This window comes from Anomaloglossus baeobatrachus, chromosome 1 (genome assembly GCF_048569485.1).
Source record: "Anomaloglossus baeobatrachus isolate aAnoBae1 chromosome 1, aAnoBae1.hap1, whole genome shotgun sequence".
Taxonomy (NCBI): Eukaryota; Metazoa; Chordata; class Amphibia; order Anura; family Aromobatidae; genus Anomaloglossus; species Anomaloglossus baeobatrachus.
The window spans coordinates 284,460,304-284,476,144 of NC_134353.1; the positions used below are offsets into that span (position 1 = coordinate 284,460,304).

At 38.4% G+C, this 15,841-nt stretch overlaps 14 non-coding genes across 14 annotated transcripts; 7 read left to right on the forward strand and 7 right to left on the reverse strand.

Annotated features, from left to right (window-relative positions):
- Nucleotides 1–913: 913 nt before the first annotated feature.
- On the reverse strand, nucleotides 914–986 carry TRNAF-GAA (transfer RNA phenylalanine (anticodon GAA)). Its single transcript has one exon. It is a non-coding gene; the product is annotated as a tRNA-Phe (tRNA).
- A 1,477-nt stretch (nucleotides 987–2,463) lies between these two features.
- TRNAF-GAA (transfer RNA phenylalanine (anticodon GAA)) lies at nucleotides 2,464–2,536 on the reverse strand. The gene has a single exon. It is a non-coding gene; the product is annotated as a tRNA-Phe (tRNA).
- Nucleotides 2,537–3,237: 701 nt separating this feature from the next.
- Nucleotides 3,238–3,310, reverse strand: TRNAF-GAA (transfer RNA phenylalanine (anticodon GAA)). The gene has a single exon. It is a non-coding gene; the product is annotated as a tRNA-Phe (tRNA).
- A 141-nt stretch (nucleotides 3,311–3,451) lies between these two features.
- On the forward strand, nucleotides 3,452–3,534 carry TRNAL-CAG (transfer RNA leucine (anticodon CAG)). Its single transcript has one exon. It is a non-coding gene; the product is annotated as a tRNA-Leu (tRNA).
- Nucleotides 3,535–4,224: 690 nt separating this feature from the next.
- Nucleotides 4,225–4,307, forward strand: TRNAL-CAG (transfer RNA leucine (anticodon CAG)). The gene has a single exon. It is a non-coding gene; the product is annotated as a tRNA-Leu (tRNA).
- Nucleotides 4,308–6,548: 2,241 nt separating this feature from the next.
- Nucleotides 6,549–6,631, forward strand: TRNAL-CAA (transfer RNA leucine (anticodon CAA)). The gene has a single exon. It is a non-coding gene; the product is annotated as a tRNA-Leu (tRNA).
- Nucleotides 6,632–7,322: 691 nt separating this feature from the next.
- Nucleotides 7,323–7,405, forward strand: TRNAL-CAG (transfer RNA leucine (anticodon CAG)). Its single transcript has one exon. It is a non-coding gene; the product is annotated as a tRNA-Leu (tRNA).
- A 477-nt stretch (nucleotides 7,406–7,882) lies between these two features.
- On the reverse strand, nucleotides 7,883–7,955 carry TRNAS-GGA (transfer RNA serine (anticodon GGA)). The gene has a single exon. It is a non-coding gene; the product is annotated as a tRNA-Ser (tRNA).
- A 1,478-nt stretch (nucleotides 7,956–9,433) lies between these two features.
- On the reverse strand, nucleotides 9,434–9,506 carry TRNAF-GAA (transfer RNA phenylalanine (anticodon GAA)). The gene has a single exon. It is a non-coding gene; the product is annotated as a tRNA-Phe (tRNA).
- Nucleotides 9,507–9,647: 141 nt separating this feature from the next.
- On the forward strand, nucleotides 9,648–9,730 carry TRNAL-CAG (transfer RNA leucine (anticodon CAG)). The gene has a single exon. It is a non-coding gene; the product is annotated as a tRNA-Leu (tRNA).
- A 476-nt stretch (nucleotides 9,731–10,206) lies between these two features.
- Nucleotides 10,207–10,279, reverse strand: TRNAF-GAA (transfer RNA phenylalanine (anticodon GAA)). The gene has a single exon. It is a non-coding gene; the product is annotated as a tRNA-Phe (tRNA).
- A 141-nt stretch (nucleotides 10,280–10,420) lies between these two features.
- Nucleotides 10,421–10,503, forward strand: TRNAL-CAG (transfer RNA leucine (anticodon CAG)). Its single transcript has one exon. It is a non-coding gene; the product is annotated as a tRNA-Leu (tRNA).
- Nucleotides 10,504–14,297: 3,794 nt separating this feature from the next.
- On the forward strand, nucleotides 14,298–14,380 carry TRNAL-CAG (transfer RNA leucine (anticodon CAG)). Its single transcript has one exon. It is a non-coding gene; the product is annotated as a tRNA-Leu (tRNA).
- A 1,254-nt stretch (nucleotides 14,381–15,634) lies between these two features.
- On the reverse strand, nucleotides 15,635–15,707 carry TRNAF-GAA (transfer RNA phenylalanine (anticodon GAA)). The gene has a single exon. It is a non-coding gene; the product is annotated as a tRNA-Phe (tRNA).
- Nucleotides 15,708–15,841: the final 134 nt, after the last annotated feature.

Consider the following 15,841-nt stretch of genomic DNA (forward strand, 5'->3'; position numbering starts at 1 on the left):
AGTTGTTTGTCACCTTTTGGACACCTTTGAGGGTGTTTTCTAGGTGTTTTACTGTGTTTGTGATTGCCTGCCATTGTTTCCTATGGGCTCGAGTTCGGTTCGTCGAACGTTCGACGAGCCGAACTCGAGCCAGACCCCCCGTTCGGCGAACCGCCTCGAGCCGAACCGGGACCGGTTCGCTCATCTCTACTCCCAACTGAGCTATTTCAGCAACCTACAAAGTTAAAGCTACAGCATTGCAAGGCAAACTCAAAGGCGTTAATACATTTTCAGTTCAAAATTTGCCTTTTTTTGGGGCCAAACAAAAAATGTGTTTGTTTTTAGAAAGTGTGAATTTTCCACAGCTGTGCTTGTCAGGATGGCCGAGCGGTCCAAGGCGCTGCGATCAGGTCGCAGTCTCTACTTTAGGCGTGGGTTCGAATCCCACTTCTGACAGGTTTCTGTTAAATTACAATCATGTTTTGTTTTTTTTTCATTTTCACTATGTCCCTCTGTCACAATTCAGACATTTCCACAAACCAGATTAGTCCAAGGACAAAGCCAATGAGAACCCTCTGGATCCTCAATCCTGTCTGTCACAATCATGTTGTTCTCTGCTGCACTATCAGTAAGAAGAGGGAGGTGGAAAATCTCATAAAATAAACCTCAAGATACACAAAATCTTAAAGATCCTTAGCACTTTATGTTGATATTTCTCAGATTTTTTCTCCGATTTCCTCCATACTACTTCGACTTCAACTTAATTTTTCAGTATAACTACTTTCATTTTCTTCTCGCATTAGTGACTGTTCTGAAAAGAGATACTTAAAATTGTTTTTTTCAGGTATATCTGCACTTCACAAAGAATGAAAATCTTGCTAAATGCATATGGAGAAAGAACTTTATCTCAAATCACTCATACTTAAAAACAGCGTGCTGAAACCCGGGATCGGACCAGGGACCTTTAGATCTTCAGTCTAACGCTCTCCCAACTGAGCTATTTCAGCAACCTACAAAGTTAAAGCTACAGCATTGCAAGGCAAACTCAAAGGCGTTAATACATTTTCAGTTCAAAATTTGCCTTTTTTTGGGGCCAAACAAAAAATGTGTTTGTTTTTAGAAAGTGTGAATTTTCCACAGTTGTGCTTGTCAGGATGGCCGAGCGGTCCAAGGCGCTGCGTTCAGGTCGCAGTCTCTACTTGAGGCGTGGGTTTGAATCCCACTTCTGACAGGTTTCTGTTACATTACAATCATGTTTTGTTTTTTTTTCATTTTCACTATGTCCCTCTGTCACAATTCAGACATTTCCACAAACCAGATTAGTCCAAGGACAAAGCCAATGAGAACCCTCTGGATCCTCAATCCTGTCTGTCACAATCATGTTGTTCTCTGCTTCACTATCAGTAAGAAGAGGGAGGTGAAAAATCTCATAAAATAAACCTCAAGATACACAAAATCTTAAAGATCCTTAGCACTTTATGTTGATATTTCTCAGATTTTTTTTCTGATTTCCTCCATACTACTTCGACTTCAATTTAATTTTTCAGTATAACTACTTTCATTTTCTTCTCGCATTAGTGACTGTTCTGAAAAGAGATACTTAAAACTGTTTTTTTCAGGTATATCTGCACTTCACAAAGAATGAAAATCTTGCTAAATGCATATGGAGAAAGAACTTTATCTCAAATCACTCATACTTAAAAACAGCGTGCTGAAACCCGTGATCGGACCAGGGACCTTTAGATCTTCAGTCTAACGCTCTCCCAACTGAGCTATTTCAGCAACCTACAAAGTTAAAGCTACAGCATTGCAAGGCAAACTCAAAGGCGTTAATAAATTTTCAGTTCAAAATTTGCCTTTTTTTGGGGCCAAACAAAAAATGTGTTTGTTTTTAGAAAGTGTGAATTTTCCACAGTTGTGCTTGTCAGGATGGCAGAGCGGTCCAAGGCGCTGCGTTCAGGTCGCAGTCTCTATTTGAGGCGTGGGTTCGAATCCCACTTCTGACAGGTTTCTGTTACATTACAAACATGTTTTGTTTTTTTTTCATTTTCACTATGTCCCTCTGTCACAATTCAGATATTTCCACAAACCAGATTAGTCCAGGGACAAAGCCAATGAGAACCCTCTGGATCCTCAATCCTGTCTGTCACAATCATGTTGTTCTCTGCTGCACTATCAGTAAGAAGAGGGAGGTGGAAAATCTCATAAAATAAACCTCAAGATACACAAAATCTTAAAGATCCTTAGCACTTTATGTTGATATTTCTCAGATTTTTTCTCCGATTTCCTCCATACTACTTCGACTTCAACTTAATTTTTCAGTTTAACTACTTTCATTTTCTTCTCGCATTAGTGACTGTTCTGAAAAGAGATACTTAAAACTGTTTTTTTCAGGTATATCTGCACTTCACAAAGAATGAAAATCTTGCTAAATGCATATGGAGAAAGAACTTTATCTCAAATCACTCATACTTAAAAACAGCGTGCTGAAACCCGGGATCGGACCAGGGACCTTTAGATCTTCAGTCTAACGCTCTCCCAACTGAGCTATTTCAGCAACCTTCAAAGTTAAAGCTACAGCATTGCAAGGCAAACTCAAAGGCGTTAATACATTTTCAGTTCAAATTTTCATTTTTTTGGGGCCAAACAAAAAATGTGTTTGTTTTTAGAAAGTGTGCATTTTCCACAGTTGTGCTTGTCAGGATGGCCGAGCGGTCCAAGGCGCTGCGTTCAGGTCGCAGTCTCTACTTGAGGTGTGGGTTCGAATCCCACTTCTGACAGGTTTCTGTTACATTACAATCATGTTTTGTTTTTTTTTCATTTTCACTATGTCCCTCTGTCACAATTCAGACATTTCCACAAACCAGATTAGTCCAAGGACAAAGCCAATGAGAACCCTCTGGATCCTCAATCCTGTCTGTCACAATCATGTTGTTCTCTGCTGCACTATCAGTAAGAAGAGGGAGGTGGAAAATCTCATAAAATAAACCTCAAGATACACAAAATCTTAAAGATCCTTAGCACTTTATGTTGATATTTCTCAGATTTTTTCTCCGATTTCCTCCATACTACTTCGACTTCAACTTAATTTTTCAGTATAACTACTTTCATTTTCTTCTCGCATTAGTGACTGTTCTGAAAAGAGATACTTAAAATTGTTTTTTTCAGGTATATCTGCACTTCACAAAGAATGAAAATCTTGCTAAATGCATATGGAGAAAGAACTTTATCTCAAATCACTCATACTTAAAAACAGCGTGCTGAAACCCGGGATCGGACCAGGGACCTTTAGATCTTCAGTCTAACGCTCTCCCAACTGAGCTATTTCAGCAACCTACAAAGTTAAAGCTACAGCATTGCAAGGCAAACTCAAAGGCGTTAATAAATTTTCAGTTCAAAATTTACCTTTTTTTGGGGCCAAACAAAAAATGTGTTTGTTTTTAGAAAGTGTGAATTTTCCACAGTTGTGCTTGTCAGGATGGCCGAGCGGTCGAAGGCGCTGCGTTCAGGTCGCAGTCTCTACTTGAGGCGTGGGTTCGAATCCCACTTCTGACAGGTTTCTGTTACATTACAATCATGTTTTTTTTTTTTCATTTTCACTATGTCCCTCTGTCACAATTCAGACATTTCCACAAACCAGATTAGTCCAAGGACAAAGCCAATGAGAACCCTCTGGATCCTCAATCCTGTCTGTCACAATCATGTTGTTCTCTGCTGCACTATCAGTAAGAAGAGGGAGGTGAAAAATCTCATAAAATAAACCTCAAGATACACAAAATCTTAAAGATCCTTAGCACTTTATGTTGATATTTCTCAGATTTTTTTTCTGATTTCCTCCATACTACTTCGACTTCAACTTAATTTTTCAGTATAACTACTTTCATTTTCTTCTCGCATTAGTGACTGTTCTGAAAAGAGATACTTAAAACTGTTTTTTTCAGGTATATCTGCACTTCACAAAGAATGAAAATCTTGCTAAATGCATATGGAGAAAGAACTTTATCTCAAATCATTCATACTTAAAAACAGCGTGCTGAAACACGGGATCGGACCAGGGACCTTTAGATCTTCAGTCTAACGCTCTCCCAACTGAGCTATTTCAGCAACCTACAAAGTTAAAGCTACAGCATTGCAAGGCAAACTCAAAGGCTTTAATACATTTTCAGTTCAAAATTTGCATTTTTTTGGGGCCAAACAAAAAATGTGTTTGTTTTTAGAAAGTGTGAATTTTCCACAGTTGTGCTTGTCAGGATGGCCGAGCGGTCGAAGGCGCTGCGTTCAGGTCGCAGTCTCTACTTGAGGCGTGGGTTCGAATCCCACTTCTGACAGGTTTCTGTTACATTACAATCATGGGGGGTTTTTTTTCATTTTCACTATGTCCCTCTGTCACAATTCAGACATTTCCACAAACCAGATTAGTCCAAGGACAAAGCCAATGAGAACCCTCTGGATCCTCAATCCTGTCTGTCACAATCATGTTGTTCTCTGCTGCACTATCAGTAAGAAGAGGGAGGTGAAAAATCTCATAAAATAAACCTCAAGATACACAAAATCTTAAAGATCCTTAGCACTTTATGTTGATATTTCTCAGATTTTTTTTCTGATTTCCTCCATACTACTTCGACTTCAACTTAATTTTTCAGTATAACTACTTTCATTTTCTTCTCGCATTAGTGACTGTTCTGAAAAGAGATACTTAAAACTGTTTTTTTCAGGTATATCTGCACTTCACAAAGAATGAAAATCTTGCTAAATGCATATGGAGAAAGAACTTTATCTCAAATCACTCATACTTAAAAACAGCGTGCTGAAACCCGGGATCGGACCAGGGACCTTCAGATCTTCAGTCTAACGCTCTCCCAACTGAGCTACTTCAGCAACCTACAAAGTTGAAGCTACAGCATTGCAAGGCAAACTCAAAGGCGTTAATAAATTTTCAGTTCAAAATTTGCCTTTTTTTGGGGCCAAACAAAAAATGTGTTTGTTTTTAGAAAGTGTGAATTTTCCACAGTTGTGCTTGTCAGGATTGCCGAGCGGTCCAAGGCGCTGCGTTCAGGTCGCAGTCTCTACTTGAGGCATGGGTTCGAATCCCACTTCTGACAGGTTTCTGTTACATTACAATCATGTTTTGTTTTTTTTTCATTTTCACTATGTCCCTCTGTCACAATTCAGACATTTCCACAAACCAGATTAGTCCAAGGACAAAGCCAATGAGAACCCTCTGGATCCTCAATCCTGTCTGTCACAATCATGTTGTTCTCTACTGCACTATCAGTAAGAAGAGGGAGGTGGAAAATCTCATAAAATAAACCTCAAGATACACAAAATCTTAAAGATCCTTAGCACTTTATGCTGATATTTCTCAGATTTTTTCTCCGATTTCCTCCATACTACTTCGACTTCAACTTAATTTTTCAGTATAACTACTTTCATTTTCTTCTCGCATTAGTGACTGTTCTGAAAAGAGATACTTAAAACTGTTTTTTTCAGGTATATCTGCACGTCACAAAGAATGAAAATCTTGCTAAATGCATATGGAGAAAGAACTTTATCTCAAATCACTCATACTTAAAAACAGCGTGCTGAAACCCGGGATCGGACCAGTGACCTTTAGATCTTCAGTCTAACGCTCTCCCAACTGAGCTATTTCAGCAACCTACAAAGTTAAAGCTACAGCATTGCAAGGCAAACTCAAAGGCGTTAATACATTTTCAGTTCAAAATTTGCCTTTTTTTGGGGCCAAACAAAAAATGTGTTTGTTTTTAGAAAGTGTGAATTTTCCACAGCTGTGCTTGTCAGGATGGCCGAGCGGTCCAAGGCGCTGCGATCAGGTCGCAGTCTCTACTTTAGGCGTGGGTTCGAATCCCACTTCTGACAGGTTTCTGTTAAATTACAATCATGTTTTGTTTTTTTTTCATTTTCACTATGTCCCTCTGTCACAATTCAGACATTTCCACAAACCAGATTAGTCCAAGGACAAAGCCAATGAGAACCCTCTGGATCCTCAATCCTGTCTGTCACAATCATGTTGTTCTCTGCTGCACTATCAGTAAGAAGAGGGAGGTGGAAAATCTCATAAAATAAACCTCAAGATACACAAAATCTTAAAGATCCTTAGCACTTTATGTTGATATTTCTCAGATTTTTTCTCCGATTTCCTCCATACTACTTCGACTTCAACTTAATTTTTCAGTATAACTACTTTCATTTTCTTCTCGCATTAGTGACTGTTCTGAAAAGAGATACTTAAAACTGGTTTTTTCAGGTATATCTGCACTTCACAAAGAATGAAAATCTTGCTAAATGCATATGGAGAAAGAACTTTATCTCAAATCACTCATACTTAAAAACAGCGTGCTGAAACCCCGGATCGGACCAGGGACCTTTAGATCTTCAGTCTAACGCTCTCCCAACTGAGCTATTTCAGCAACCTACAAAGTTAAAGCTACAGCATTGCAAGGCAAACTCAAAGGCGTTAATACATTTTCAGTTCAAAATTTGCATTTTTTTGGGGCCAAACAAAAAATGTGTTTGTTTTTAGAAAGTGTGAATTTTCCACAGTTGTGCTTGTCAGGATGGCCGAGCGGTCGAAAGCGCTGCGTTCAAGTCGCAGTCTCTACTTGAGGCGTGGGTTCGAATCCCACTTCTGACAGGTTTCTGTTACATTACAATCATGTTTTTTTTTTTTCATTTTCACTATGTCCCTCTGTCACAATTCAGACATTTCCACAAACCAGATTAGTCCAAGGACAAAGCCAATGAGAACCCTCTGGATCCTCAATCCTGTCTGTCACAATCATGTTGTTCTCTGCTGCACTATCAGTAAGAAGAGGGAGGTGGAAAATCTCATAAAATAAACCTCAAGATACACAAAATCTTAAAGATCCTTAGCACTTTATGTTGATATTTCTCAGATTTTTTTCTCCGATTTCCTCCATACTACTTCGACTTCAACTTAATTTTTCAGTATAACTACTTTCATTTTCTTCTCGCATTAGTGACTGTTCTGAAAAGAGATACTTAAAACTGTTTTTTTCAGGTATATCTGCACTTCACAAAGAATGAAAATCTTGCTAAATGCATATGGAGAAAGAACTTTATCTCAAATCACTCATACTTAAAAACAGCGTGCTGAAACCCGGGATCAGACCAGGGACCTTTAGATCTTCAGTCTAACGCTCTCCCAACTGAGCTATTTCAGCAACCTACAAAGTTAAAGCTACAGCATTGCAAGGCAAACTCAAAGGCGTTAATACATTTTCAGTTCAAAATTTGCATTTTTTTGGGGCCAAACAAAAAATGTGTTTGTTTTTAGAAAGTGTGAATTTTACACAGTTGTGCTTGTCAGGATGGCCGAGCGGTCCAAGGCGCTGCGTTCAGGTCGCAGTCTCTACTTGAGGCGTGGGTTCGAATCCCACTTCTGACAGGTTTCTGTTACATTACAATCATGTTTTTTTTTTTTCATTTTCACTATGTCCCTCTGTCACAATTCAGACATTTCCACAAACCAGATTAGTCCAAGGACAAAGCCAATGAGAACCCTCTGGATCCTGAATCCTGTCTGTCACAATCATGTTGTTCTCTGCTGCACTATCAGTAAGAAGAGGGAGGTGAAAAATCTCATAAAATAAACCTCAAGATACACAAAATCTTAAAGATCCTTAGCACTTTATGTTGATATTTCTCAGATTTTTTTTCTGATTTCCTCCATACTACTTCGACTTCAACTTAATTTTTCAGTATAACTACTTTCATTTTCTTCTCGCATTAGTGACTGTTCTGAAAAGAGATACTTAAAACTGTTTTTTTTCAGGTATATCTGCACTTCACAAAGAATGAAAATCTTGCTAAATGCATATGGAGAAAGAACTTTATCTCAAATCACTCATACTTAAAAACAGCGTGCTGAAACCCGAGATCGGACCAGGGACCTTCAGATCTCCAGTCTAACGCTCTCCCAACTGAGCTACTTCAGCAACCTACAAAGTTAAAGCTACAGCATTGCAAGGCAAACTCAAAGGCGTTAATACATTTTCAGTTCAAAATTTGCCTTTTTTTGGGGCCAAACAAAAAATGTGTTTGTTTTTAGAAAGTGTGAATTTTCCACAGTGGTGCTTGTCAGGATGGCCGAGCGGTCCAAGGCGCTGCATTCAGGTCGCAGTCTCTACTTGAGGCATGGGTTCGAATCCCACTTCTGACAGGTTTCTGTTACATTACAATCATGTTTTGTTTTTTTTTCATTTTCTCTATGTCCCTCTGTCACAATTCAGACATTTCCACAAACCAGATTAGTCCAAGGACAAAGCCAATGAGAACCCTCTGGATCCTCAATCCTGTCTGTCACAATCATGTTGTTCTCTACTGCACTATCAGTAAGAAGAGGGAGGTGGAAAATCTCATAAAATAAACCTCAAGATACACAAAATCTTAAAGATCCTTAGCACTTTATGCTGATATTTCTCAGATTTTTTCTCCGATTTCCTCCATACTACTTCGACTTCAACTTAATTTTTCAGTATAACTACTTTCATTTTCTTCTCGCATTAGTGACTGTTCTGAAAAGAGATACTTAAAACTGTTTTTTTCAGGTATATCTGCACGTCACAAAGAATGAAAATCTTGCTAAATGCATATGGAGAAAGAACTTTATCTCAAATCACTCATACTTAAAAACAGCGTGCTGAAACCCGGGATCAGACCAGGGACCTTTAGATCTTCAGTCTAACGCTCTCCCAACTGAGCTATTTCAGCAACCTACAAAGATAAAGCTACAGCATTGCAAGGCAAACTCTAAGGCGTTAATACATTTTCAGTTCAAAATTTGCATTTTTTTGGGGCCAAACAAAAAATGTGTTTGTTTTTAGAAAGTGTGAATTTTCCACAGTTGTGCTTGTCAGGATGGCCGAGCGGTCCAAGGCGCTGAGTTCAGGTCGCAGTCTCTACTTGAGGCGTGGGTTCGAATCCCACTTCTGATAGGTTTCTGTTACATTACAATCATGTTTTGTTTTTTTTTCATTTTCACTATGTCCCTCTGTCACAATTCAGACATTTCCACAAACCAGATTAGTCCAAGGACAAAGCCAATGAGAACCCTAAGGATCCTCAATCCTGTCTGTCACAATCATGTTGTTCTCTGCTGCACTATCAGTAAGAAGAGGGAGGTGGAAAATCTCATAAAATAAACCTCAAGATACACAAAATCTTAAAGATCCTTAGCACTTTATGTTGATATTTCTCAGATTTTTTTCTCCGATTTCCTCCATACTACTTCGACTTCAACTTAATTTTTCAGTATAACTACTTTCATTTTCTTCTCGCATTAGTGACTGTTCTGAAAAGAGATACTTAAAACTGTTTTTTTCAGGTATATCTGCACTTCACAAAGAATGAAAATCTTGCTAAATGCATATGGAGAAAGAACTTTATCTCAAATCACTCATACTTAAAAACAGCGTGCTGAAACCCGGGATCGGACCAGGGACCTTTAGATCTTCAGTCTAACGCTCTCCCAACTGAGCTATTTCAGCAACCTACAAAGTTAAAGCTACAGCATTGCAAGGCAAACTCAAAGGCGTTAATACATTTTCAGTTCAAAATTTGCATTTTTTTGGGGCCAAACAAAAAATGTGTTTGTTTTTAGAAAGTGTGAATTTTCCACAGTTGTGCTTGTCAGGATGGCCGAGCGGTCGAAGGCGCTGCGTTCAGGTCGCAGTCTCTACTTGAGGCGTGGGTTCGAATCCCACTTCTGACAGGTTTCTGTTACATTACAATCATGTTTTTTTTTTTTCATTTTCACTATGTCCCTCTGTCACAATTCAGACATTTCCACAAACCAGATTAGTCCAAGGACAAAGCCAATGAGAACCCTCTGGATCCTGAATCCTGTCTGTCACAATCATGTTGTTCTCTGCTGCACTATCAGTAAGAAGAGGGAGGTGAAAAATCTCATAAAATAAACCTCAAGATACACAAAATCTTAAAAATCCTTAGCACTTTATGTTGATATTTCTCAGATTTTTTTTCTGATTTCCTCCATACTACTTCGACTTCAACTTAATTTTTCAGTATAACTACTTTCATTTTCTTCTCGCATTAGTGACTGTTCTGAAAAGAGATACTTAAAACTGTTTTTTTCAGGTATATCTGCACGTCACAAAGAATGAAAATCTTGCTAAATGCATATGGAGAAAGAACTTTATCTCAAATCACTCATACTTAAAAACAGCGTGCTGAAACCCGGGATCGGACCAGGGACCTTTAGATCTTCAGTCTAACGCTCTCCCAACTGAGCTATTTCAGCAACCTACAAAGATAAAGCTACAGCATTGCAAGGCAAACTCTAAGGCGTTAATACATTTTCAGTTCAAAATTTGCATTTTTTTGGGGCCAAACAAAAAATGTGTTTGTTTTTAGAAAGTGTGAATTTTCCACAGTTGTGCTTGTCAGGATGGCCGAGCGGTCCAAGGCGCTGCGTTCAGGTCGCAGTCTCTACTTGAGGCGTGGGTTCGAATCCCACTTCTGACAGGTTTCTGTTACATTACAATCATGTTTTGTTTTTTTTTCATTTTCACTATGTCCCTCTGTCACAATTCAGACATTTCCACAAACCAGATTAGTCCAAGGACAAAGCCAATGAGAACCCTTTGGATCCTCAATCCTGTCTGTCACAATCATGTTGTTCTCTGCTGCACTATCAGTAAGAAGAGGGAGGTGGAAAATCTCATAAAATAAACCTCAAGATACACAAAATCTTAAAGATCCTTAGCACTTTATGTTGATATTTCTCAGATTTTTTCTCCGATTTCCTCCATACTACTTCGACTTCAACTTAATTTTTCAGTATAACTACTTTCATTTTCTTCTCGCATTAGTGACTGTTCTGAAAAGAGATACTTAAAACTGTTTTTTTCAGGTATATCTGCACTTCACAAAGAATGAAAATCTTGCTAAATGCATATGGAGAAAGAACTTTATCTCAAATCACTCATACTTAAAAACAGCGTGCTGAAAACCGGGATCGGACCAGGGACCTTTAGATCTTCAGTCTAACGCTCTCCCAACTGAGCTATTTCAGCAACCTACAAAGATAAAGCTACAGCATTGCAAGGCAAACTCTAAGGCGTTAATACATTTTCAGTTCAAAATTTGCATTTTTTTGGGGCCAAACAAAAAATGTGTTTGTTTTTAGAAAGTGTGAATTTTCCACAGTTGTGCTTGTCAGGATGGCCGAGCGGTCCAAGGCGCTGAGTTCAGGTCGCAGTCTCTACTTGAGGCTTGGGTTCGAATCCCACTTCTGACAGGTTTCTGTTACATTACAATCATGTTTTGTTTTTTTTTCATTTTCACTATGTCCCTCTGTCACAATTCAGACATTTCCACAAACCAGATTAGTCCAAGGACAAAGCCAATGAGAACCCTCTGGATCCTCAATCCTGTCTGTCACAATCATGTTGTTCTCTGCTGCACTATCAGTAAGAAGAGGGAGGTGGAAAATCTCATAAAATAAACCTCAAGATACACAAAATCTTAAAGATCCTTAGCACTTTATGTTGATATTTCTCAGATTTTTTCTCCGATTTCCTCCATACTACTTCGACTTCAACTTAATTTTTCAGTATAACTACTTTCATTTTCTTCTTGCATTAGTGACTGTTCTGAAAAGAGATACTTAAAACTGTTTTTTTCAGGTATATCTGCACTTCACAAAGAATGAAAATCTTGCTAAATGCATATGGAGAAAGAACTTTATCTCAAATCACTCATACTTAAAAACAGCGTGCTGAAAACCGGGATCGGACCAGGGACCTTTAGATCTTCAGTCTAACGCTCTCCCAACTGAGCTATTTCAGCAACCTACAAAGTTTAAGCTACAGCATTGCAAGGCAAACTCAAAGGCGTTAATACATTTTCAGTTCAAAATTTGCCTTTTTTTGGGGCCAAACAAAAAAAGTGTTTGTTTTTAGAAAGTGTGAATTTTCCACAGTTGTGCTTGTCAGGATGGCCGAGCGGTCCGAGGCGCTGCGTTCAGGTCGCAGTCTCTACTTGAGGAGTGGGTTCGAATCCCACTTCTGACAGGTTTCTGTTACATTACAATCATGTTTTGTTTTTTTTTCATTTTCACTATGTCCCTCTGTCACAATTCAGAAATTTCCACAAACCAGATTAGTCCAAGGACAAAGCCAATGAGAACCCTAAGGATCCTCAATCCTGTCTGTCACAATCATGTTGTTCTCTGCTGCACTATCAGTAAGAAGAGGGAGGTGGAAAATCTCATAAAATAAACCTCAAGATACACAAAATCTTAAAGATCCTTAGCACTTTATGTTGATATTTCTCAGATTTTTTCTCCGATTTCCTCCATACTACTTCGACTTCAACTTAATTTTTCAGTATAACTACTTTCATTTTCTTCTCGCATTAGTGACTGTTCTGAAAAGAGATACTTAAAACTGTTTTTTTCAGGTATATCTGCACTTCACAAAGAATGAAAATCTTTCTAAATGCATATGGAGAAAGAACTTTATCTCAAATCACTCATACTTAAAAACAGCGTGCTGAAAACCGGGATCGGACCAGGGACCTTTAGATCTTCAGTCTAACGCTCTCCCAACTGAGCTATTTCAGCAACCTACAAAGTTTAAGCTACAGCATTGCAAGGCAATCTCAAAGGCGTTAATACATTTTCAGTTTAAAATTTGCCTTTTTTTGGGGCCAAACAAAAAAAGTGTTTGTTTTTAGAAAGTGTGAATTTTCCACAGTTGTGCTTGTCAGGATGGCCGAGCGGTCCAAGGCGCAGCGTTCAGGTCGCAGTCTCTACTTGAGGAGTGGGTTCGAATCCCACTTCTGACAGGTTTCTGTTACATTACAATCATGTTTTGTTTTTTTTTCATTTTCACTATGTCCCTCTGTCACAATTCAGACATTTCCACAAACCAGATTAGTCCAAGGACAAAGCCAATGAGAACCCTAAGGATCCTCAATCCTGTCTGTCACAATCATGTTGTTCTCTGCTGCACTATCAGTAAAAGAGGGAGGTGGAAAATCTCATAAAATAAACCTCAAGATACACAAAATCTTAAAGATCCTTAGCACTTTATGTTGATATTTCTCAGATTTTTTCTCCGATTTCCTCCATACTACTTCGACTTCAACTTAATTTTTCAGTATAACTACTTTCATTTTCTTCTCGCATTAGTGACTGTTCTGAAAAGAGATACTTAAAACTGTTTTTTTCAGGTATATCTGCACTTCACAAAGAAAAAAAATCTTGCTAAATGCATATGGAGAAAGAACTTTATCTCAAATCACTCATACTTAAAAACAACGTGCTGAAACCCGGGATCGGACCAGGGACCTTTAGATCTTCAGTCTAACGCTCTCCCAACAGAGCTATTTCAGCAACCTACAAAGTTAAAGCTACAGCATTGCAAGGCAAACTCAAAGGCGTTAATAAATTTTCAGTTCAAAATTTGCCTTTTTTTGGGGCCAAACAAAAAATGTGTTTGTTTTTAGAAAGTGTGAATTTTCCACAGTGGTGCATGTCAGGATGGCCGAGCGGTCCAAGGCGCTGCGTTCAGGTCGCAGTCTCTACTTGAGGCGTGGGTTTGAATCCCACTTCTGACAGGTTTCTGTTACATTACAATCATGTTTTGTTTTTTTTTTTTTATTTTCACTATGTCCCTCTGTCACAATTCAGACATTTCCACAAACCAGATTAGTCCAAGGACAAAGCCAATGAAAACCCTCTGGATCCTCAATCCTGTCTGTCACAATCATGTTGTTCTCTGCTGCACTATCAGTAAGAAGAGGGAGGTGGAAAATCTCATAAAATAAACCTCAAGATACACAAAATCTTAAAGATCCTTAGCACTTTATGTTGATATTTCTCAGATTTTTTCTCCGATTTCCTCCATACTACTTCGACTTCAACTTAATTTTTCAGTTTAACTACTTTCATTTTCTTCTCGCATTAGTGACTGTTCTGAAAAGAGATACTTAAAACTGTTTTTTTCAGGTATATCTGCACTTCACAAATAATGAAAATCTTGCTAAATGCATATGGAGAAAGAACTTTATCTCAAATCACTCATACTTAAAAACAGCGTGCTGAAACCCGGGATCGGAACAGGGACCTTTAGATCTTCAGTCTAACGCTCTCCCAACTGAGCTATTTCAGCAACCTACAAAGTTAAAGCTACAGCATTGCAAGGCAAACTCAAAGGCGTTAATACATTTTCAGTTCAAAATTTGTATTTTTTTGGGGCCAAACAAAAAATGTGTTTGTTTTTAGAAAGTGTGAATTTTCCACAGTTGTGCTTGTCAGGATGGCCGAGCGGTCCAAGGCGCTGCGTTCAGGTCGCAGTCTCTACTTGAGGCGTGGGTTCGAATCCCACTTCTGACAGGTTTCTGTTACATTACAATCATGTTTTGTTTTTTTTTTCATTTTCACTTTGTCCCTCTGTCACAATTCAGACATTTCCACAAACCAGATTAGTCCAAGGACAAAGCCAATGAGAACCCTCTGGATCCTCAATCCTGTCTGTCACAATCATGTTGTTCTCTGCTGCACTATCAGTAAGAAGAGGGAGGTGGAAAATCTCATAAAATAAACCTCAAGATACACAAAATCTTAAAGATCCTTAGCACTTTATGTTGATATTTCTCAGATTTTTTCTCCGATTTCCTCCATACTACTTCGACTTCAACTTAATTTTTCAGTATAACTACTTTCATTTTCTTCTCGCATTAGTGACTGTTCTGAAAAGAGATACTTAAAACTGTTTTTTTCAGGTATATCTGCACTTCACAAAGAATGAAAATCTTGCTAAATGCATATGGAGAAAGAACTTTATCTCAAATCACTCATACTTAAAAACAGCGTGCTGAAACCCGGGATCAGACCAGGGACCTTTAGATCTTCAGTCTAACGCTCTCCCAACTGAGCTATTTCAGCAACCTACAAAGTTAAAGCTACAGCATTGCAAGGCAAACTCAAAGGCGTTAATAAATTTTCAGTTCAAAATTTGCCTTTTTTTGGGGCCAAACAAAAAATGTGTTTGTTTTTAGAAAGTGTGAATTTTCCACAGTTGTGCTTGTCAGGATGGCCGAGCGGTCCAAGGCGCTGCGTTCAGGTCGCAGTCTCTACTTGAGGCGTGGGTTCGAATCCCATTTCTGACAGGTTTCTGTTACATTACAATCATGTTTTGTTTTTTTTTCATTTTCACTATGTCCCTCTGTCACAATTCAGACATTTCCACAAACCAGATGAGTCCAAGGACAAAGCCAATGAGAACCCTCTGGATCCTCAATCCTGTCTGTCACAATCATGTTGTTCTCTGCTGCACTATCAGTAAGAAGAGGGAGGTGGAAAATCTCATAAAATAAACCTCAAGATACACAAAATCTTAAAGATCCTTAGCACTTTATGTTGATATTTCTCAGATTTTTTCTCCGATTTCCTCCATACTACTTCGACTTCAACTTAATTTTTCAGTATAACTACTTTCATTTTCTTCTCGCATTAGTGACTGTTCTGAAAAGAGATACTTAAAACTGTTTTTTTCAGGTATATCTGCACTTCACAAAGAATGAAAATCTTGCTAAATGCATATGGAGAAAGAACTTTATCTCAAATCACTCATACTTAAAAACAGCGTGCTGAAACCCGGGATCGGACCAGGGACCTTTAGATCTTCAGTCTAACGCTCTCCCAACTGAGCTATTTCAGCAACCTACAAAGTTAAAGCTCCAGCATTGCAATGCAAACTCAAAGGCGTTAATAAATTTTCAGTTCAAAATTTGCCTTTTTTTGGGGCCAAACAAAAAATGTGTTTGTTTTTAGAAAGTGTGAATTTTCCACAGT